Consider the following 24,505-nt stretch of genomic DNA (forward strand, 5'->3'; position numbering starts at 1 on the left):
CTGTTTGTGAAAATGATACTGCTGACTTGTGATCAATTAACACTTTTATCCCGAATTACTTTTCTGATATGCCAATACAGCAAGGTTCATTAAAAACAAAGCTGAATGTACAGAATGAGGTGGTGAACTGATCATGAGGATTCCTTTAAAATTGTCTCCCCAGGCGAGCAACAGCAGGAGTTAATGTTTAACACCAAGTATTCAGAAATTATACCAAATAAATGTGTGATGGCAAGTTATATAAACGAGCTGCATTAGATATGGGAAAGTTTCCACACCTGTGATGGAGTTTGGATTCTCTGTTTCCTTGGGAACAGAAAGGAAAACACAAAGTGAAAAAGAAAATACTTCATTTATAAAGTAGTAGTTAATGTTTGCAATAGAAGAGTAAACCATACAATTCAAAATCTTCTAGTTAAAAAATGTCAGAAATCCATGGGTTATTTGGACTTTGTTAGAATCATTCAAGTTTAACGATGCACAATTTCCAGATAGGAAATATTTTCCAAGGTAAGCAGGATTTTTTTTTAACTTACTGTTGGAGTCTATATTTATCAGGAGAAAACTCTAGATCCTCAAAGCTTTATTTGGTCAGGACAAGATTAATAATTACTGTACATAAGAGAATTGGAAAGGCTAAATGACTTTCTTTTGGATCATTTGCTTTGAGGAAGGACAGTCACCATGTCATGATGGTATTCAAGCCATCTTATGCAGCAGCACAGATGTAAAGGAATGGCCAACAAGGAGTTAGAGACTTGTTCTCTTGTCTTTCTTCTTGGATCACTTTCCCAAGGAAACAGGGAAATCCAAACTCTGGCACAGGTGTAGAGGGTTATCCATGTCTAATGTAGCTGGGGTGAACTGTACTAGCAAACCTAGAAATCCAAATCAACCAACTTTCAGGAAACCTAGGCATCTTGTGAACCTCCTTATAAAACTAATTTGTCTGGAGTCCTGTTACTTCTGATTATTTTTTAAGCTAGTCATAATAGGTCGACTATTTTCCTAAGATAATAATACCATTCTTCTATTCAGATTTTTTAAAATTGCATTGCTTGATAAAGATATCACAGTTTTCTAAAAGTCTACTTCTAGATAAATTTCCAAATCCTGAATGCTTGTCAAGAGGACACTTGCATGTTACCTTTTTATACCTGGTATCCTAAGACAGTCTGAGGAAGTTAGGATATACAACTTCCCTTCAAAGCAGGCAGTATTACTGTATAACAAATTCCCCCCGAACTTACTATCTGAAAACAGTTCCTTTTTATTATCTTATACTTTTGGATGTTAGGAAAGGGGCAGCTTCTCTGGCTTGCAGTTGCAGGCATCTGAGGCTTTCTTGACACTGGAGCATCCATTTCAAAGATGGCTCCTGTAACCCACAAAGGGAAACTTCTGCTCCTTGCTGGCCATTGGCAGGGAGCTTTAGTTCCTCTCCACAGGGGCTGTTCCATAGGGCTGCTTGAGTACCATCCTGACATGGTGACTGGCTTTCCTCACAACCAATGATCCTAGAGAAGACAACAGGAGAAAAGTGGCAGTGCCTTTTAGGACCCAGTCTCAGGAGCACACGTCACAGTGCTGTATTGGATTTGTTAGAAACATGTTACTCACGACAGCCCACATTCAAGGATAGTCAAGAAAAAGAAACAATAAGTTTTATGATGTATTTTAGAATCACAACAAATGATAGTGAGCTGGGCTGATCTGATTCTAGCTCTCAGGAGATGGATTTTGTGATTATGAAGAACACACAGAGAAAGCAGCATGAAAATACCAAGGAAACAAGAGCAAGACTTAACAGAGGCCTTGGGTTAGAGAAAAACATCACATAGATGGTGGGTGGCGTGCTGGCAATGGAAGCAGTAAAGACTATAGAAAAAAGACCGTCTTAGTGGCAGGAGATCAATGGCCTTTTGCTGTTGGTCTTGGATTCTGGATGAATATGTCAAATTCAACCTCATAGTTATTCTGAAGCTGGTGAGAGAATGTGTTCTTATTTCCATAATGTATATTTTTATACTATCGTTACTCTATTATTTTAGTTGGTCAATGATATTTAAAAAGGAATCAAGACAGTTTTTAAGGTTATTTTTTTCTTTTAATAAAAGAAAATGAAAAAGATTTTACCATGAAAATTTGGAAATACTGAAGAATACCACAATGAAAAGCACAATATTAAGTGAAAAGTATAGTTACTATTTTATAATTTATCATTTTCAGTATCTTTTACATAGTTATTAAATTGATTGCTTTGCTTACCATTATATAAGATTTTTTTCTGTGCCATCAAAATATTTTGTTAATTCTCATTTTTACATCCTTTTTTACTGAGTATGATTTGCATATGACAGTTCATCAATTAATTGCACAAAATTTAGCTTTGACAAATGTTTGCAATTGTGTAATCACCATTAAAAATCATTGTCTAGAATATTTGTATCAACCTTAAGGCTCTTGTGTCACTTTTTTAGTCCATCTTCTGTCCCCACCACTGACTCCTTGCCACCCTTGATCTCCTTTCTATCACTAAAGTTGTGCTTTTTCTAGAATCATATGTAAACAGAAACAGAGTATGTAGTCTCTGGTTTGGCTTCTTTAACTCAAGTTTTAGAGGTTTATCCCTACATCTCAGTAATGTTTCCATTGTACAATTGATTAGTGATTTATTCTTTAGGTGTTCTTCAATTTGTTTGTCCACTCCCCAATTGATGTTTTGGTTATTTCTGTTTAGGAACTGTTATCAATTAATCTGCTATGAATAGTTAAGTACAAGTCTTCTAGTGAACACATGTTCTCATTTCTCTCATGTAAATATCTGAGAGTAGAATTGCTGCTTGTTTGGTGAGTGTACATTTAGTGCCAAACTGTTTTCAAAAGTGGGTGTATCAGCAATGCATGAAAATTCCAGTTGCTCTACCTCCATGCCAACATGACAATCTTTTGAATTTCGAACAATCCAGCATGTTTAAATTTGCATTTTTCTTATAACTAATGATATCAAATATATTCTTGTATAAGTTTACTGGGGTGACCATAACAAAGCCCCACAGCCCGGGTGGGTTAAACAATGTTAACTTATTTCTCTTGTTGTGGAGGCTTGAAGTCTAAGATCAAGGTGTCAGTAGGGTTTTTTCTTTCTTTCTTTCTTTTCCCCTAAGATCTTCCTCTTAGGCTTGTAGATGGCTAATTTTTCTTTGTGTGTTCACATAGTCTTCTCTTGGACACTTAATCATACTGGATGAGGAAACACCTCAATAATCATATTTCAACTTAATTATGTATGTAAAATATTATTTCCAAAAATTTGAGATATATTTTGAGGTGCTAGGGATTAAAACTGTGGCATATGAATTTGGATATGTCAGGGGAGACACTGTTTCCATATAAGTTTTAGAATTGTTCTATTTCTGTGAAAACTTTTCCGGGATTTTGCATTGAATCTGTATGTCACTCTGGATAGCTTGGACATTTTGACAATAATGATTCTTCTAATCCATGAACACAATATCTCTTTCCATTTACTTTAAAAATTAATGTTTTAGTTTTGAGTGTGCAGATATTTTACCTTCTTGGTGAAATTTATTCCTAAGTATCTTAATCTTTTTCTTTCTTATTCCTCCTCCTCCTCTTGCTTCTCCTCCTCCTCCTCCTCCTCTTCCCCTGCTCCTGCTCCGGCTCCTCCTCCTCCTCCTCTCTTACTCCTCCACTGGGATTGAACTCAAGGGTCTTTAACCATGAGTTACATCCCTAGTCCTTTCCATTTTTTTTTTTTTTAAATTTTGATACAGGATCTTGCTAAATTAGTTAGGGCCTTGCTAAATTTCTCAGGATGACTTTGAACTTGTGATCTTCCTGCCTCATCTTCTTAAGCCACTGGGATTATAGGTATGTGCCATCATGCTGGGCATATCCTACTATTTTCGACAGCATTTTAAATAGTGCTAAGAACACTCATTGGAGACAGGACAGTGTTTTCAATAAATGGTGCTGGGAAAATTAGATATCTACATGCAGAAGAATAGAACTAGAGCCCTATTTCTCACCAGTTAAAAATTCTACTCAAAATGGATTAATAGATTTGTTTTCTTCATTGGGGGATAGATAGTTGCTAGAATATGGAAATGCTATTGATCTATATATATTGAATTTTTGCATCCTGCAATTTCACTGAATTTGTTTATACTAAGTTTTTTTGATGGAATCTGTAGCATTTTCTATATAAAAGATCATGTCTTTTGTAAACAGGGCCAATTTTATTTCCTTGCAATTTGTACACCCTTTTATTTTTCTATGCCTAATTGCTCTGGGCTAAGACTTTCTGTACTGTGTTGAACAGAAATGGCAAGTGGATATCCTAGTTTTGTTCCTGATATTGGAGGAAAACTTTTCAATTTTATTTGTGTGATTTATGACATGTGATGTATTCATGTGATACATGGCTTGGGATACATGTCAACCTATGTGATACATGTTTTAAAGGGAATATAAAATAAAGAAAATGTTTCTTTTTAAATATGTACCTACATGTACTATTTCTTATACTGTTTACTTCTTTGTGCTGATGTAACTTTTCATGTAGTATCATTTTTCTTTTGCTGAATTTTCTTAAGTATTTCAAGCAGTATAGTAGGGCTCTTAGCTGCTTATTTTTCATCTACTATTTTTCTATAAAAATCTTCATTTCATCTTCAATTTTAAAGCATTTTTTTTCTGGGTAAATAATTCTAGATTAATGACTTTTTCTTTTGAAAAAATTTTATTATAGAACAAAGAATGTAGCTTCATGGTAGAGTATTTACCTATGAGTAAGGCCCAGGTTTTATCCCCAGAACAAAATACACACAATAAATAAAATAAGTAAAATAAATAAATAGATAAAAATGTTATTTTGTTGAGAAAAGCTAACATGACATTTACCCTTTAAATGTTTATAAGAACAATGTTGTATGGTAGATATCTAGAACTTACTTATCTTACTTGGCTGAAACTTTATGCCCATTAAATTGTAAATTCCAATTTTTCTCTTTCTACCCTTTGATTCTATAAATTTACTATTTTAGATACCTCATATAAATTAAATCTTGCAGTATTTGCTTTTCTGTGTCCAGCTTATTTCACTTAGCATAATATCTTCACGGTACAGTCATGTTATCAGGTATTGCAGAATTTTCTTCCTTATTAAGGCTGAATAGTATTACTTTGTACATGTTCATCACATTTTCTTTATCCATTCATCCATTAATGGACACTTAAGTTGTTTTTATGTTTTTGCTATTGAGAATAACGCTGCAATGGAATAGGAGTGTGAATACTACTTTGAGATCATTATTTCAATTCTTTGGATACACACCCAGAAGTGGATTGCTTGATCCACTTGATATGGCAGTTCTAGTTTTAATTTTTTGAGATACCTCCATTCTGTTTTCCATGGTGGCTATACCATTTTTCATTCCTACTAAACACATGCAAAGATTTCAATATCTCATATCCTCATCAATGCTTACCTTTTTCTTTTTTGTTATGTATTTTAAAGTCAAGTTTTTACTCTTTTCTGATTTGTGGTTTCTAACATTTAGTTTACTGTCATTTTTGCCTTTATTACTTTTTAAATTCTTTAAATTTTTTTCTTTTTATCACTATGTTTTAGCAATTGGATTATGATGTATATTTATATGATTGACATTAGGCTATTTCACTTGATGTTCACGGAGCTTATTACATTTGTGCATTTATATTTTTCACTGAATTTGGAAATATTTGAACATTATTTCTTAAAATATTTTTTGAAATTCCCTCCTCATCACCATTTTATCTATTTCTGGGATTTCAGTTTCATATGTGGTAGATATTTCATATGGTCCTGAAAGCTCACTGATGTTCTGTTCATTTTTTTCATTCTCTATTTTATTTTGGGTAGTTTCCTTATCATATCTTCATGTCATCCATCATTGCTTCTGCATTGTCCTAGGTGTTGTTAATCCCATTCTGTTTTTTTTTTTCCTCCAGACATTGTGTTTCTCATCTTTAGAAGTCACATAGTTTTATTTGAGTGTTTTTTACATTTATCTTCTCATTATGCTTTTAGTTTAGTCTTTATTTTTAAAATGTATTTATAATGTTTTAATTTCCTTGTCTACTGGTCTTTCCTCTTAAGTCTGTTTCTATTGACTGATGTCTCACCTCATTATAGATTCTATTTTCCTGCTTCTTGAATGCCCAGTAATGTGTTACATTAGACTTTGAGATTCTTTTGTTTTAGATGCTCCATTATTTTGTACATTGTCAAATTTTGTTGTGCTATGCAGTTTGCTTACTTATATTTATAGTATGCAGTTTTCTTACTAGTATTTGAAGACTTCAAGCTTTGATAGGGGAGTTACAAAGATGTCTTCAGTCTAATGATGTTAGTTATGCCCACTACTAAGGCAGCAATACTTTTTGATGACTCTTCTCAATGCCATGTGCATTTTGATGTGTTTCCATTCCAGGCATTAGTTCTGTATGAGCTTCCTAAAGGACTGCCTAGTCCTTCCCAGTGATTTATATATATATATATATATATATATATATATATATAATATATATAGGGTCTTCACAAGACCCTCTGTATATCTTAAGAGCTCTAGACTTGCAGCTTTGTTTCCCTCTTGTGTCCATGAATCTTAGCCATTTTTCCTTTCTCAACCTCTAATGTCTCTCAACTCAGCAAAACCATGATGATCTTTGAGTTTTTTATGAACTACTGCTTTAGGCAGAAAGCCTAACAACTATAAGGTCCACCTAATTTGTTTTCATCTTCTCAGGAATAATAATCCTGGTCTTCCTATTGTCCAATATCTGACAAGTATTTTTTTCATACCTTATGTCCAATTTTATAATTATTTAATGAAGAAAGGCAAATTTGGCCCTTACTTTTCTGTCTTGGGTTAGTAGATATTCCATCCTAATAATTGTTGCATTAAAAAATACCCACATATATAATGACATAATTTTATCAATTTTGTTACAAATGTTAGAGAATTAAGTTGCTTCCATTTTTTCCTAAACTCTTGCTTGGATTAAGAAAATTATTGCAGGCTTGATGAGGTTGTGCACACCTGTAATCCCAACCATTTTGGAAGTTGAGATAAGAGGACCATAGGTTGGAGACTGGCCCAGCCAACTTAGCAAGACTTTGTCTCAAAATTTTATATATATATATATGAAGGATTGGGAATGTTGTCAAGTTGTAGAGTGCCCATGGATTCAATCCCTGATCCTGCAAAAAGAAATCATTGTAGATTCATCTTTGAATTATTTTTGTTTAGATAGTTTCCCTAGAAAGAAAAGTACTAGATTAAAATCTTTCGTGCATTTGTTATGCTCTTGATACAATTTCTTGAGCAAATTGTTTTTCAGAAAGCAGATACCAATTTACAAAAATTCCTACTTATTCCAAGGCTAACATTTACTGGGCTCATAGTAAGTCCCAGGCACTATTGCAAGTATGTTTACAAATACTGATTTGTTCAATATTCACAACATATTTAGGAGGCAGACACTATGAATAGTCGCAGTTGAAAGATGAAGAAATCAAGGTATAAGATTTAAAGACGTATAAGCAAGATTTTAAGTAATAGCTCTAAATGATGAGTCTAGGATTTGAACATAGGCAATGAGGTTCCACAGCCTCCACTCTAACCACTACCCATGCTACCTACTCATGAACTTATTATCATTTAAAAATTATTGCAGATTAAATACCCACAAAATGCTATCTCATGCTTTTAATTTGATTAATTGGTAAAACAGAGATGTTGTGAGTATTTCTTAGCACTTTGTTTCTTCTTAGTAGTCCATCTATTTCTGTCTTTGCCCATTTTATCTCTTTAACCTAATTGCCCTAAAATAGAAAATATGAATAATGTATTATGGGACCATGAGCTTCTAGAAATTCACTGTGCCAATTCTATAAAAATGGCTCTAGATCCCAGACTGGAGGATTGATAGGCAGATGGGAAGTGAACTGGTGGAGTGGGTCATATGGCCACAGCTATGGTGATGAAGACCTATTAGAACATTTCTTTTGGAGGTATCACTAAGTTTGTGGAGGAGCAAGCACAAGGGAAGAAAATGAAAGGTTTACAAATGCCCTTAGAATTAGTGGCTTAAAAAACAACTTAAAATAGTACTTGGGGTAATGAACACCACTCTGTTTTAAATTAGGAGAACATTTAATGTGAAGAATCATTTGGTTAGTAGGTAAGCAACAACATTCTAAAATTATTTTTATGGCTTTGTTTATAATTCTAAGTTTGAGCGATGAATTTTGGCTTGAAGATAGTTTTGAAGGCAACATGGAAGTACTTCAAATTTTGTTCACTTTTTTTTCAATACAATTGGCATAGAGAAAAATAAATACTGTAAATACTTTCATATTATAAAGAATAAAGATATTTTGTGGTACTTAAAGCATACTCATTATTCTACAGTGCTGTTTAATAAAATAAACAGTCTATTTTAATATATAAATATACAAAATCAGTAATTTATATGCAATGTAAATGTAGTATCTAAGAAAAACAAATAAGCCTTCCCTTTTGTTTTTGTAGATCTGTATATTCAAAATATTTCATTATTGATTATTAAGATAGATTGTCTTACTCAAAGATGAATGTCCTTACTTCCTGAGAATATAATTATACCAAACAGGTATTATGCTAAATGCTAAGTGTTAAACACTAAAAATAAGTGTGAATTTCTAGAACCAGATTATCTGACTTTTAAATCCTAAGTTTTGTACTATGTGACATTGGAAAGTTATTTCCTTAGGTCTCAGTTTCTGTTAGTAAAATAGTACTGACCAATGCTGAGGGTCTTCTCATCCTGGGTGAATTTAAATAAAGTCTTAAATTTATATTCAAATTTATAAAACATAAGGAACATATTTAATGGAATTGTTGTTAAGGTCACACCATTTTTCATGAAACAAGTAGGCAGAGGTTCTTTTTTTTGTCTTCCAACATAAGTTGTTGTATATGATTTATTGAGTTTGATTGGAATTATTCTGTAAAATCTTTGAGTCTTTTCTTTTTCTTTATTTGTGGTACGGGGATCTAACCCAAGTCCTCCTACAATGGAGGCTAGTGCCCTACCACAGAGATACATCCCCCTCACAAATGCCCAGCCTAAACCCCCACATCTTGATGTGTACTTTGAAAAACACCCCACTGCTGATTCAATGTGTCTCAAGAACTTATGAACTGTACTAATGGTATGTACTTTCACTACACACTGAGAAATCTTATTCTCTAAAATTATGAACTATTAGTAACTTTGCTGTTTGAATTTACATCAATAAGAATTAAACTTCTCATTCTTGCCAGGATAATCTGTCACCAGAATCAAGATCCAAAGTATTCCCATTCCTCCAGTGTGTGCCTTTTCCCCATTGCAGTGAAATCTCCCAATACTCCTAACTTTAGTCTGATCTGCTTCCATCACTTTAGATTATGTTTTTATTAGAATTGTAAGAAAAGAGAATCTCATGGCATTTGTCCATATTGCTATGTATATCAACAGCTAAATCACTTTTATTGCTCAGTGGCATTCTGTGGCTTAGAAATATCACATTTTGTTTACCTACCCATCAACTGATGGATATTAGATAGTCTCATCTTTGGCTATTATAAATAGAACAGTTACAACATCTATTCACATTCACATCTTTGTGTGGACTTTTGTTTCCATCTTGGTGAATACCAACAAGTAGAATCATTGAATTCCCAGGATTCTTTCTTACTTCCTATAATTTTGTGGTACTGTCTTCTATCACTGCCTCTACTACTTCTAGCTTCCTTGCTTTCCCCTTTTTTGTACCATTATCATAAAATATATCCTCTATATGTTATAAACCCAACAATTGAATTTTATAGATAATTCTCTTATATTATTGTCTTAAATTTCTTAAAATTGAGCTCTGCTAGTGACAAATTCTGTCTTTGTTAATCTGAGAAAGTTCTTATTTTGCCTTCACTTAAAAAAAAAATAGTTTTGCTGGCTACGAGCTTCCTGGTTGCTTTATCTTTTCCCCTCCAGTACCTGTGAATATGGGATCCTAGGGTCTAGCTTCCATTATTCCACAGGAGAAGTCAACTGTTGATGTTTTTTTACTTCCATTGTATTGAGTGAATCATTTTTCTCTTGTTGCTTTCAAGATTTACTTGTTGACTTTCAACATTTTGACTATTGTTGTCCAAATGAGGATTTCTTGGTGTATATACTACGTGGAGTGCATTAATCTTGGAGATGTGTAGATGATCATCATATATGAAAAGTTTTCAGTCATTAAGTTTTTTTCTGTCTCATTTTCTTCTCTTATTACTCCCATATGTTTTTATATGCTCCTGCTCTTAATGATGTCTCAAAGGTCTCTGAGGGTCTATTAATTTTTTTATATCCACTTCTTCACACTGGATAATCTCTATTTTTTTAATTCAAGTTCTCTGATTTTTTTTTTCTTTCAGGTCCAATGTATTAAGTCCTCACTGGTGATTTTTTTCATTATAATTTTTACATATTTCAACTCTACAAATTCCATTTGGATCTTTTATAATTTCTAAATGCTTATTAAGTTTCTGTATTTGATGAATCTTACTTTCCTTTAAATAGTTTAGGCATGGTTCGTTTCCTTAGTTCCTTACATGTGTTTTGTAATAGTTTTCTAAATCTTTGCAAAGTCCAATGCATAGGATATCCTCAAAGTATTATCTATTGCCTGATTCTCTTTTCTGGGCATGGGTTATATTTTTCTATTTATTTGCATGACTCTAAAATTTTTTAAATAAAACTTGGACATTTTATATAATGTCTCACAGTGCCTGTGATTCCTGACTTTTACCCTTGGTTAGTTATTTAATACAAACAATTTTGACTATTCATTCACTTGGTTTGATTCTATAAAGTCTGTTTCCCCTAGTGGGCAATTTCTGATGTCAGTGCTCAGAATTTTTTTCTCTTTTTTTTTTTTTTTTTAATTAAGCTCAGAATTCCAGAAGTTGTCCTAGGTCAGCATAGATTAGTTTTCAGCCAGTGATTGGTCAGGGATTGTGATTAAGTATTCTGAGCCAATAAAAAAACTTCTGCTCATTTCAGGGAAATTTCAAATCCACACTGTTTTTTAAACCAGGGATTAATGTTCCCCAACTGTTTCAGAGTGAGTGTGCACAGCCTTTCAGATCACTAGGGATGAGTGTGAGCTTGCCAGGGCCCTTTGAGACTGTCTCTTTCTGTTGTCACCTCCTTGTTAAATTTCTGGCAGGTCTGTTGTTTTTTTGATGCTCCTGGTTTCCAGTTGCTTCTCTAATTGTTTATCACGATTATCTCTATGTTTTCAAGGGAAGATGCTTTTAGGCATTCATAGGCTTTCAGTTTTTAATTTAAATCAGTTCTCTCAGGCGGTTCTGCAGAGCTGCACAGCCGATAACCCTCAAGCCTTACTCCCCTCCTTGAGCTTAGTTCTGTTCACTGTGCTGGAGCTGAGATGGGGTAGAGTTGCAGAGAGTTGGGATCTACTCCTTGAGTAACTCCTTTGCCTTAAGAGGGAGCTGAGAACGGTCGTATTACCTGTTCTGCTTGACAACTGAATGCATTTTGATTATTTGTACACAATTACAGCTGGCATAGAAATTCTGCCCTACAAACTATAGCAGGCAATAGAATCCCACATTTCTTTAATTGAAGCTCATAGCTCACAATTCTTGACTGGGAGAGAAATTTGGCTATTTGGGAGCTAGGCATAAAACTATCTTCTTGGTTTCCTGGGATAGATTGTCTCTTACAGATTATAGGGGAGGCAATGAGAAAGCTGGCAGCTTACGTCTCCCAGAATGAAACCATTATTGTACAACTAAGAGGTAGTAAAGGGAATGGGGGGAAATTAGCCATCCTCTTCTTGGTCATGTCCACCTAGAATAAACCTTATGGTACATGGAGTAAGAGCTGGAGGTAGTGATGGAGCAGTTTCTAGCCCAAATGCCGCAGACTACCACTGTTCTTATTGGAATCCCATAATTTTCTTGCTTCTCAGGTTATTCCCTTCTCAACTTATAACATTTGGTCAATTCCTAAAGATTTTAAGCAGTTGTGTTTTTAGTAATTTTTACTAGTTCATTGATTCTTTCACTGGAGAAAAAGTCTACAAACTTACTCAGCCAAAGTCCCATCATTTGCATGTGTGGTTCTGCACTTGATGTTTGACTCCAAGGCGAGAAATCAGACCAGATCTGACCCCCTTTCCTTTTTTAAATCAATTAATTAATTAATTAATTTTAATTAGGTATATATGACAACAGAATGCATTTTGATTCATTGTACACAATTGCTGCACAACTTTTTGTTTGGTTGTACCTGATATAGCATCACATCATATGTGCAGTCATACACGTACCTAAGGTAATGATGTTCATTTCGTTCCACCATCTTTCCTGCGCCAATACCCCCTCCCTACCTCCTTTTTTAAACTGGCATGTCTTCCTTAGCTCTTCCATTATTAGAAGGGTTACTCCAGCCCATTGTTGATGTGGACTTCTTCTATGACAAAGACTAAAAGAGAAGCTTTTGGACTTAAAAACAAAACATCCCCCAAAATAAACAAAAATGATATTTATACCTTTGTTCTTTCTATAAACTTGTTTTTTGAGATGATTGTCATGCCCTGAAATAACAGAGAATTCAACTGGACTTAAAACCGAACAATGATGTTGCTCTAGTCTTTATATAACTTCTTCATAAAACACTGGAATGATTTTATGCAACAAATGGGGAATCACAGACCTAGAGATATCAGGGGAACTAAAAATTTAAATACTAACACAGCATAATAACAATGACGTGGCTTAGATAAAATAATAGGTAGGTTAATTTTAGATGAGAGGAGGTGGAAGATAATTTTGAAATGAACTGTGACAAAAATGAGTGGATGACTCATTTTTGATGCACCAGATTTATAAAAAGCCAACTCCTGACTCAGTTGGCTGGTCATCAACAGAGGAATGACTCAGGAGAAGTCATCAGAGGAAGAGCTGTGGGGCTAATTGATGAAAAGTGAGGCTGACCCCTGTCAGTAGATAACAGCTCATCTGCTTCCAAGGCCACTGTTTAATAATGAAGTTGCCATTTCCCCAGCCATGTAAAATATAAAAGCAAATCACTTAAATAATACTTAGAGAATGTAAAAATATACACGATCACTATGAAGCATATTTAAAGAATTAACTTGTATCCACCATATATAATAACAAACCATTAGCTTTGCTTCGCATATATTTTGGGCTAACTCCCACAAGTCAACTTCTTTATTTTCATTATTTATTTGCTTTTCAGATTTTCTCTTGATGTTGAGTCTTACAAAAACAGAAGCATTATATGTAGTCTTTTATAACAAATATTTTCTATATCAACATTGTGGGTCTCTCCCTAGCTCATTTTAAAATTTATTTTAGTTAGTAATTGAAATATAACTCACATACCATAAAATCTTCAAAAAATTATTTGTGACCCACTAATAAATATCAAACTCAGGTATTTTAGATCAGTACCATTCAAAATGCCAGCCTACAATGAGATATGGAGCTTGCAAACAAATATAAATCAATTATGAAATTAAGAAGCTACACTTTGATTCATTCAAGTTTTTGTTGATTTTGTTTTATGATTTCTTCAATGATAGAAATACTGTGTTTATTTAATCTTCTCGTATAAACATCTCATTTCCATCCATTAATGGATAGTTTAAAGATCAATGCTTGTCCTTGGAACATATAGTTAGTAACACTGCTCTCCACTTGATATTGGGAGTACTAGATTCTGTGGCAGGTGAATATTTAACCATCTAAGATAAAAACCAAATTTCCACAGCAATTTCACCAATCAACGTTTGTATTGAAGTTCATGTTTCTGTGAGTGAATCTCAACATTTAGTACTGGCATTCTTAGCTTTTGAATTTCTACTGACTGGAAAATTATAACTTACTATGAGTTAAATATAAATTCCTTGAGAGATTGAGTTTCTTATTTTACATTAGTCATTCATATTTCCTTTCCTGAGGTATACTATTAAATCTTTTGTAATTTTCTATAATTATATTTTCTTATTTTTGATTTGTAGGGTAGCTATCATCTATATTCCCAATCATGTGCTTGATTACCTATCTATTTATCCATCATGGTAAATGAAGCTTTCTTACCTATGTATTGCAGACATCTTCTTCACTTTTGTGGCTGTATTTTTGTTTCTGTATTGTGGGTTTTTTGGAAGAACAAAAGCTATTTAATGTAGTCAAAGTTACCTACTTTCCTTTTATTTATTATTAGTGCTTTTGGTTTGGGGGATAATAATAAATTTTCCTTTATCTTGATTTATCAGTTTTACTTTTTTTCCCCTGTGCATTTGGAGTTGACTTTTTATGTATAATATGAAGTGGAATCCCATTAAAACTTTTTTTAGATTAACCAGTTTGTCCAGGGCTATTTATTGATAGTGATTTTCTGTGCTGTCCCTTCTTAACATGTACTTATTTCCATGTGTACATATGCTTGATTCTGGGCTTTCTATTCTTCTCTGTTGGTCAGTTTTTATACCAATAACACACTATCTTAGTTACTATAAATATAAATTTTGAGATTTGGTTTTGGCTATTCTTGGGCTTTTTTTATTCTACACAGATTTAGCTTGTCTTATTTCTTACAAACCCTATTAGGACTTCCATGGGAATTACTTTGAACAAAGCAATTAATTAGACGTGTATATAACCATCTTGGACCCTGCACACTAACCTATTTGCCAGTGAATGTCACCAAAAGATTTCTATTGACATGTGTGGCAGAACCACCCCAGCTCACACCACCCAAATTCTTATCCCTCTAAAAGTATAGGATATGACCAAATTGCTTTGCTTTAAGCCACCAAGTTTTGAGGTACTTTGTTCCAATCATAGATAACCAGTGCAGATTTTGATATATGGAAGACGAGTGTTGGCATAACAAAAGTTTAAAACATTTTGTTTTGACTTGGAGGCCATATAAACTATTAAGTAGAGGCTGGAAGTTGGGCAATATTGTCACCTCTGCTAACATGGAAAATAGAATTTATATAAAAATTGGTGAATTTGAGAAAAATTTTAAGAACAGTGTTAAAAGTGCCATCTGATGTTTAAGCCCTATTTAATGAGATACAAATAAGAGGAAAATGAGCTACAAAAGGAAAATTTTATTTTTTCAAGCAAAAGTAGAAAGTGATCATAGGATATAGATTATCCCAAGGATATTCACCTATGAGCCTTTATTAAGATGTCTGAAAGAGTTGAGGGCATATCATGGAAATTCTCTACTAGACAGAAAGGCTTGTAGGGTTTAGGGAATTTTTGCATAGCATCCTGACTCTATCTCAAGTTCCTGAGAGCCTGTCTTGAGAGATTTGTGGTGTGTTTATTATCTAATAGAGTGAATCTTACTGAAATGCTTAGGAATCACAAAGTTTATAAGAGAATTGTATTAGTACAATGAGCTTGAAATAAAAGGGACAGATGCATTTCAAAAAAACAAAAACAAACAAACAAACAAAAAGGAAAACGCTTTGGTATTCAACTTTCTCAGTGAAGCAGGAAGAAATTAGAAAAGCTTATTAAATAGCCAGAATGGGAAAATAATAGTGAATAAGAGGTGAGTTGTACAGGTCCAAGAGATGAATCAAAGAGTCACAGAGAACTGTTCCCACAGAGTGGTACTGTCCTTTAATCCAGGTACTGGTGAGTGAACTTCCCCTTTATTCCCATTTTTTTGAAGAGACTGTCCATTGCAAACATCTGGACTCTAGAAGTACAGGCTAGGTTGGAGAGGAGGTAGATTATTTTATTTTATTTTTCAGCTGGTTTAGTTGGTAGGTCTTTGTAGTGGGAAGACCATACTCAATGATATGTACGACCATATCTGGGGCTTCATGACAAGGCTATTTGTCAGAATCAGGCTAGGGGGAATGAACTATTCTAAGACTCCATGTAAGAAGTTGGACATCCCTGGGATGACTGTGCTAAAGTGGACTGTGAAACCTTTCTGAGCAGTTGTTCCATTTGATTGCAGTCTTCCACCCATCCCTGCCAAGATGCTAGATATGTGATTGAAACTTGTTAGACCTTCCAACCATCGTATCCACCAACTCTGCAGGGAAAACATGACCTCAACACCTCACACAACAGAAGAATCTCCCAGACAAGAATTGTCGCCAATTCCTGATCCACAGTATTTTTGAGACATAGCAGGAATTGTTAGTTTAAGCTACTAAATTTAGGGATAGTTCATTCTGCAGCAATAGATGATGGAAATAGAATTCTATAGATATAACCGTTCAGATGTAAAGTAAAACGTATGCAAGAACACTTATTGTAGTAGAGAAACAATGTAAATATCCTTTAATAGGAGACTGGCTAAATAAATCATGGCATATGTCCACACTGGAAAATACATGTAGCATTTAAAAATAAAAAGATTGAGGAACTTATTGTGCACTGATAAATATCTCCAGCATATTTTGTTTAGTAATAAAAGCAAAGTTCAGAAAAGTGTGTTGAACATGAATTTATCTGTGTAAAAAATGGAAAAGGGGTATAGACAAGTGTTTAGATGTACAGAGATATCTTAGGAAGGATAGATAAAAGCTAATCATACTGGTGGCCTGCATGGAGAGGGCATGGGTGACCATGGACAGAAGTGATTGGGTAATTTTGCCATGTATCCTTTTATAGTTTATTATCTTTGTATTTTGAGCCATGAAAATTTATGGTAAAGATTAAGTTAATTCCTGGGCAGTATTGAAGACAATTTGGATCTGCTGTAACATGGAAGCTATTACATGCTGCCTCGTAGGCCTTCTTTCTCTAGCTGAGTCCTTACTCCGTCTCCAGTGTATACTACCTCTTCCTGAGTAGGAAACTTGACCTTAGTTCTTCTGCTTAAAATTCTTCAAAACCTCTGCATTTATCTTCAGAAAAACTCCAAGTTTCTCACTCAAGTATGGAGATTTGCCTTAATTTGCTTTCTAATGAATTTCCCCAACCACGGGGGACCTCCTATCACTACCCTCTCCCAACAGTGTGTCTTCTAGTGACACTCAGTTTCTAGTTCCTTGGAAACAGGATGATGGGTCACAGCTTCAGGCAGCTGAGGATGCTATTCTCACTGTCTAGGATGTGCTGTTCCCCCCATCTCTGGGTAAACTCCCCTTTATCCTTTCAAAGTGATATTTACGTGACCATCTAGTAATCAGAATGAATCATTTACTCCATTTGAGTGCCATCTATACAGACCATTTTTAAAAAAATATTTCTCAATCTTTTAAACAATTTTTAAATTTATTTACTTATCTTCACTTTTTGATTAGGATCTTACTGAAGGCAGAAATTATCTTCACGTCCCAGTTCAGTTCCAGGCATAGAAGTTCTCAGAAGCTGAGTGAAGACAGATGGGAACAATTGTTATATTTTCAATCTAGTACTGTCTTCCATCTTATTCTAAATACTTTTTTTTTCTTGATTCCAAAGTTTACTTTAAATCCACCATATTTTTGTTTTCAAATTTTAGTGCATCATATTTATACAAAAGCATGGGGTTCATTTTGACATATACATAAATGCATAAAATGGTTTTCTCCAGTCCAAACACCAGTACTTCTCCCTTTTCTGCCTTTCTCCCTCTCCCTGATCCCCTTCCTCTTCTCTATTGGTCTTCCTTCTATGTATTTATATTTTAATGGATGCATTATATATAAAACTGGAAGGCCATGTGGTATATTCACACATGTGCCCACTATAATTTGTTCAGCTTCGTCCCCCTGTTTTTCCCTGTTACCTCTCTCCCTGCTCTTTGGTCCCCAACTTCTATTTTGAATTTGAAAACATTATCTGAGCTAGTACCTCTTCGTGGTACCGTTATGAAATAAATAGCTATACTTATTGTTTTCATATGGGATTGCTGGTGTGCGCATTGCGCCAGCCCTGATTGCTTCTTTTTAAAATATTTTTAAAGTATTTTTTTCCTCAGACACGTCACATTCCCTTTTGACTCAACAGTTATCTGTAGGCAGTCAGTTTTTTCTTGAGTGGAGATGACAAAGTAACAAAATGGAATGTAGCTTTTGGGCAGTTTAAATAAAAGTCTAAACAATGATAAAAATGGATTTGTAAAAAACAAGTATGATGAAATGTATTTTCTCAATTATTGTACCAGCAGAATAATCAAATAAAATACTCATTTTTTAAATGTTTACTTGGCAAGTGTACTTGGCAATAAATAAATCCTGAGGGTTTTTTTTTTTTTTTTGTGTGTGTGTGTGTGTGTGTGTGTGCATGCGCTCCAGAAAGATCATGTAGGTGTCATTTGTTGCTGAGTAACTATGAAGCAAGGGAATACTTTACTTAATTATAGGAAAGATGTATTGCACATTTGTGTATCACGCCTGGATAAAAAGATTTAGAAAGAAAGTTATCTTCCTGAAAAATCCCTTGATAATTGCCTTACAGTCTCATTTGAAAACTTCAAGTGTGGAAAAGTAGATGTGCTAAACTTGTTCATATTCTCTTAGTGACAAGTGAATGCTTTTTATAGCTGGTGCTTGCTGAGGGCTTCATTTGGAGGTTGGACTGTTCCTGATAACCAGCTTTGAGTAAAATGGAAACATTAAGCCGGCTTGTGCCTGTGTTTGATGTGGAATGGAGAGCTTTCCTCTGGGTATACAGGGGAGCTTGGCAGTGTATCATGTGGAGTCTGCCCTATTTTATGTTAATTCACATGTCATTATACTTTAAGTGTATTTACATAGCGTCATTTTGCTTTTATGCATTTAATCAATTAGAGCCATGATTTCATTTAAATACCTGGATGCCTCATAAATTCAGCTTTGCTCTAACCAAAGCAAAATCTTAGAGATTGCCATGGTGTTCTTATGGAGTCAGTTAGCACCTAAAACTGTTTTTATCTTTGAGAAAACATAGGATGACTGCCTGACAAACACATGTATTAATTATCTGGTGTATGTGTCCATGTATGTATGTATATGAGTGTGTGCACTTGTGTGCGTGAGAGAGAGAATATTAACTCTTCATTGCCAGTTTAATTCTTCACTTCTGTGTGGGCTTAGCTCTCTCTCTCTCTCTCTCTCTCTCTCTCTCTCTCTCTCTCTCTCTCTCTTTTCCTCATCTGTTTGCTGAGTGCTACTCTGGGTTTCCTTCAGTCACCCCAGGGGCTTCCTGACTGACCAAGTCTGTATCTAATTATTTCTTTTTTTGGTACCAGGGAATGAACCCAGGGGTGCTTAACTATTGAGCCACATCCTCAACCCTTTTTATATTTTATTTAGAGACAAGTTCTCACTGAGTTGCTTAGGGCCTCTCTAAGTTGCTGAATCTGGCTTTGAACTCAAGATCCTCCTGCCTCAGCCTCCCAAACAGCTGGGATTACAGGTGTATGCATTGCGCCAGCCCTGATTGCTTCTTTTTAAAATATTTTTTTATTAGTGAATTATAGTTATGCATAATATAAGGTTTATTTTGATGTGATTACATAAGCATGGAATATAATTTGCTCTTGCACAGTCCCCATTACCTCCCTTTTCACTCTCCCTGTTGCCTTTCCTCTACTGTATTGGTCTTCCTTCTATTTTTTATAGTTTTTTTTATATATGTACACAGGAATTTCTCTCCATTGTTCCTCCCTTTCTCTTCATCCTTCTCTCTCCCACACCCCTCTTCTCTATTCTAGTGATCTCTCTTCTATTTCCATGGGATTCCATTTCCTTATTTTAGTCTAGATTTCACATACGAGAGCATACATTCAACCCTTGACTTTCTAGGTTCTGACTTATTTCACTTAACATGATGTTTTCCAGTTCCTTTCATTTACCAGCAAATGCTCTAATTTCATTCTTTATGACTGAGTGAACTCTGTGGTGTCTCTGGACCACATCCATTGCTTCTTTCCATGTTTGCTGTTCCCTGGGTGCCCCTTCAGATGGGCACCATCTCATCCTCTCAGTCCTTGCCAGGTTTCCATTTGCCTGTGGGATCCCTCAAGCTACCAATTTTCTTTGCTTGAAGGAGGAAGGTAGCTAACCCAATAAAGTGTTTACGAAACACTTTAGAGATAAGGAGATCCTTAGAATTCATTGAGACAAAGTGCTCCATTTGGGGGCAAAGGGATGGAAGTCCCTGAAATGGATGTAGCTTGCCCAGGGTCAGAGAGTTCACAGGAAATTTCAAAGCCAAGACAACTGTACCCCAGTCTATCTCTAATTGCAGGAAATTATAAATCAGGTTGTCTATAGCTTGTGGAATTTGGGTATAATACGTGCAGAAACACTAACCCTCTTCTCCAGCAACTCAGTAGCATTCATCATACTTATGGAATTTTAGGGTCAAGGCTTAACCCTCCAGTAAAAACTCCAAGTGTGAGAATTTTAGGTCCACAGAGCAAACCAGAGAGTTTACTATTGGGGGGCTAAGTTAGGGGTATTTTCCAATCCCTGAAATTATAGTAGAGGAAGATGCCTCTACTCCTTGGGAAAAGCCCTCTTCCCTAACTATTGTTGTCCAACAACGGGTTTACTCTCCAGTGCTCATTGCAGATGGGAGCAGAGGGAGTGGGGTGTACAGGGGCATTGGGCGGAGGTCTTGGGAAAACTCTTTAACACAGGCTTACTCAGCTTTTCAGGAATTATTTGTGTTTTCCCCATACTTCTCTTGCAGTGCCAGTTCTGGGGTCACAAGAATATATAAGGATATCTATGTCTCTGATACAAGCAGCTGAACGGAACCTTCCCTCCCTTTCTCTCCTGTTACGTTTTGTGATATTGAGGTTTGAATACGGGAACTTTCTGCCTCTGGCTACATTTCTTTATACTGTATTTTGTTTTGAGATAGCGTCTTACTAAGTCACAGAGGCTGGCCTCAAATTTGGCCATCCTCGGGCTGGGGATGTGGCTCAAGCGGTAGCGCGCTCGCCTGGCATGCGTGCGGCCTGGGTTCGATCCTCAGCACCACATACAAACAAAGATGTTGTGTCCGCCGAAAACTAAAAATAAATAAATAAATAAATAAATATATATGTTAAAAAAAAATTGGCGATCCTCCTACCTCAGGTTCCCAGATAGCTGGGATGAGAGGCATGTGCCACCACACCTGGCTGCTGAATGCAACATCTGAATGCCACGGTCATCTTTCAGGAGTATATTTGTGTTCCCCTCACTTTTGCCTCCTGTCTCCTTTCTTCCCACAAATCCTACTTTATGTCAAGTCTGGTTCTAGAACCTCCTGATCCTTTGTATCTCTCAGAGCCACTTTCCTAAAAAATATCAATATGTACTATGATAACCAACTTCTGTCCACCTCCATATTAAAAAAGGCCTGATTTTAGAAATTCACTACAAAATAAAACTTATTTCCAAATAGTTAGGAATTTAGTGCAAAATTCAAAAAGTAAAACAAATTAAAAACAAACAAAAAAATGACCTTTTTCCATCTTCCCACCCCCCTCAGTTTCCTTCCACAGAAGCAACTAAATTACTAGTTATTTTTCTATATAGACTCTATCAAAGTTATGTGAAAAGGAAAGCAGACATGTACATATTTTCCATTTGAAATATTACTGTATGTGATAGCAGACTCTATACAATGTTCTATACTTAGATTTTTTCACTTGTGTATCTAGGAGTTTGTTTTAGAAGCGATCCAATGTTTTTATTGATTTTAATTTATTTTTTTCTCAACTATAGAGCATTCCATTATCTGAAAGTACCAGAATTTAATGAATCTTATATAGATGGACATTTAGATTGTTTCAAATCTTTTCATTACTAGCAATAATAAATATTTACTTGTTTAGGTATGGCTGTGAGATAAATTCCTAATAACAAAGGCTCTGTGACAAGGGGGTAATTGTGTTTATTTTGAGAGCTATTGCTTAAAAGCCTTCCACAGAGTTTTTTTATGAAGAGTTGGAATTAAACTTTATATAATATCCTTGAATCCCCATTACTTTTCTTTTTCTTTTCTTTTTTTTTCTTTTGGTATCAGGAGATTGAGTCCAGGGGTGCTTAAACACTGAACCACATACACAGTCTATTTTATTTTTGTTTTGGTACAAGGTCTTGCTAAATTGCTGAGGGTCTCACAAAATTGCTGAGGCTGGTCTTGAACTTGTGATCCTCCTGCCTCAGCTTCCTGAGTTGCTGGGATTACAGGCGTGATCCACCACACCCAGTTTAGAATTTTTCAATTGACTTTGTGTTCATAGAAATGACAAAATTATTATATTACAGTTTTCAACCATTCTTCTATCACTGGATTTTCATTGATTTCATTTTAGAAGTTTTTAATAATTTTGGACCTTAAATAATACTTCTGCTATTATATATATATGTGTGTGTGTGTGTGTCTGTGTCTGTGTATACATTTATGTGTGTGTGTGTGTGTGTGTGTGTGTGTGTGGTTTCTAAATTCATTTTTTTTACTGTGTGTTATGATTTGGGTGTGAGGTGTCCCCTCACATGTGAGACAACACAAGAAGGTTCAGAGGAGAAATGATTGGGTTGTAAGAATCTTAACCCAATCAGTGATTTATTCCTGATAGGGATTAACTGAGTGGTAACTGAATGGTAAGATGTGGTTGGATGAGGTGGAAATTGGGGTGTGGTTTGGGGTATATATATATTTGTATCTGGAGAGTGGACTCTTTTTCTGTTTTCTGATCACAATGTGAGCTGCTTCCCTCTGCCATACTCTCCCACCATAATGTTCAGCCTCACTTTGAGCCTGAAGAAATGGAGACAGCCTTCCATGGACTAAGACCTCTGAAACTAAGAGCCCTCAAATAAACCTTTTCCCCTCTACAATTTTGCCTGGTTGGGTCCTTTAGTCACAGCAGAGAAAAAGCTGATGAAAATACTGTGTACCTTATTCCTATACCCCCTACCTTCTCTTCATTCCTCTTTGTCTAATGCAGTGAACTTCTCTTCTTACTCACAACCCTGCTTATTGTGTGTTAGCATCTGCATATCAGAGAGACCATTTGAACTTGATTTTCTTTTTTTGGTTTGTCTTATTTCACTTAGCATGATAGTCTCTAGACCCATCCATTTATGGGCAAAATTCATAAAGTCATTCTGTTTTATGACTGAATAATATTCCCTTGTGTATATGTACCACATTTTATTTATCCATTCATCTGTTGAAGGGCATCTAGTTTGGTTCCATTGCTTAATTATTGTGAGTTGAGCTGCTATAAACATTGATGTGGCTGTATCACTGTAGTATGTTGATTCTAAGTCCTTTGGGTATAAAACAAAAAGTGGGATAATTGGGTCCAATGTTGGTTCCATTCCAAGTTTTCTGAGGAATCTCCATATTGCTTTCCATAGTGGTTGCAGCAATTTGCATTCTTACCAGCAACACATGAGTGTACCCTTTCCCCCACATCCTCACCAATATTTATTATTTATATTTTTGATAGTTGAAATTCTAACTGGAGTGAGATGAAATCACAGTGCAGTTTCAATTTGCATTTCTCTAATTGCTAAGATATGTTGAACATTTAAAAAATATATTAGTTGATCTATCTTCATTTGTTGATATATCTTCTTTTGAGAAGTGCCTGTTTGGTTCCATTGCCCCTTTATTGATTGGGTTATTATTATTATTTTTTGGTGTTGAGTTTTTTAATTTCTTTATATATCCTGGAGATTATGCTCTATCTGAGGTGTAAGTGGCAAAGATTTTTCTCCCATTCTGTAGGATCTCTCTTCAAGCTCTTGATTGTTTTCTTTGCTGTAACAAAGCTTTTTATTTGATAGCATCCCATTTATTGATTCTTGATTTTACTTCTTATGCTTTAGGAGTCTTGTTGAGAAAGTTGGTTCCTAAGCCAAAATGATGGAGTGTTGGGCTTATATTTTCTTCTAGTAAGAACACGGTCTCTTATCTAATTCCTAGATCCTTGATCCACTTTGAGTTGAGTTTTGTGCAGGGTGAAAGATAGGGGTTAAATTTCATTCTCTTACATATGGATTTTCAGTTTTTCTAGCACCATCTGTTGAAGAGGCTATCTTTTCTCCAATGTATGTTTATGGTGCCTTTGTCTAGAATGAGATAGCTCTATTTATATGAATTTGTCTCTGTGTCTTTTATTCCATTACATTGGTCATCATTTCTGTTTTGGTGCTGTTGTGATATTTCTTTTTTCATCATGCTGTTTTTGTTATTATAACTCTGTAGTATAATTTAAGGTCTGGTATTGTGATGCTTCCTGCTTCACTTTTTTCACTAAGGATTGCTTTCGCTATTCTGGGTCTCTTATTTTTCCAAATGAATTTCATGACTGCTTTTTCTATTTTTATGAAGAACATTATTGGAATTTTAAAAGAAATTGGATTAAATATGTATAGTGCTTTTGATAATATGACCCTTTTGACAACATT

This window comes from Callospermophilus lateralis, chromosome 12 (assembly GCF_048772815.1).
Source record: "Callospermophilus lateralis isolate mCalLat2 chromosome 12, mCalLat2.hap1, whole genome shotgun sequence".
NCBI lineage: Eukaryota > Metazoa > Chordata > Mammalia > Rodentia > Sciuridae > Callospermophilus > Callospermophilus lateralis.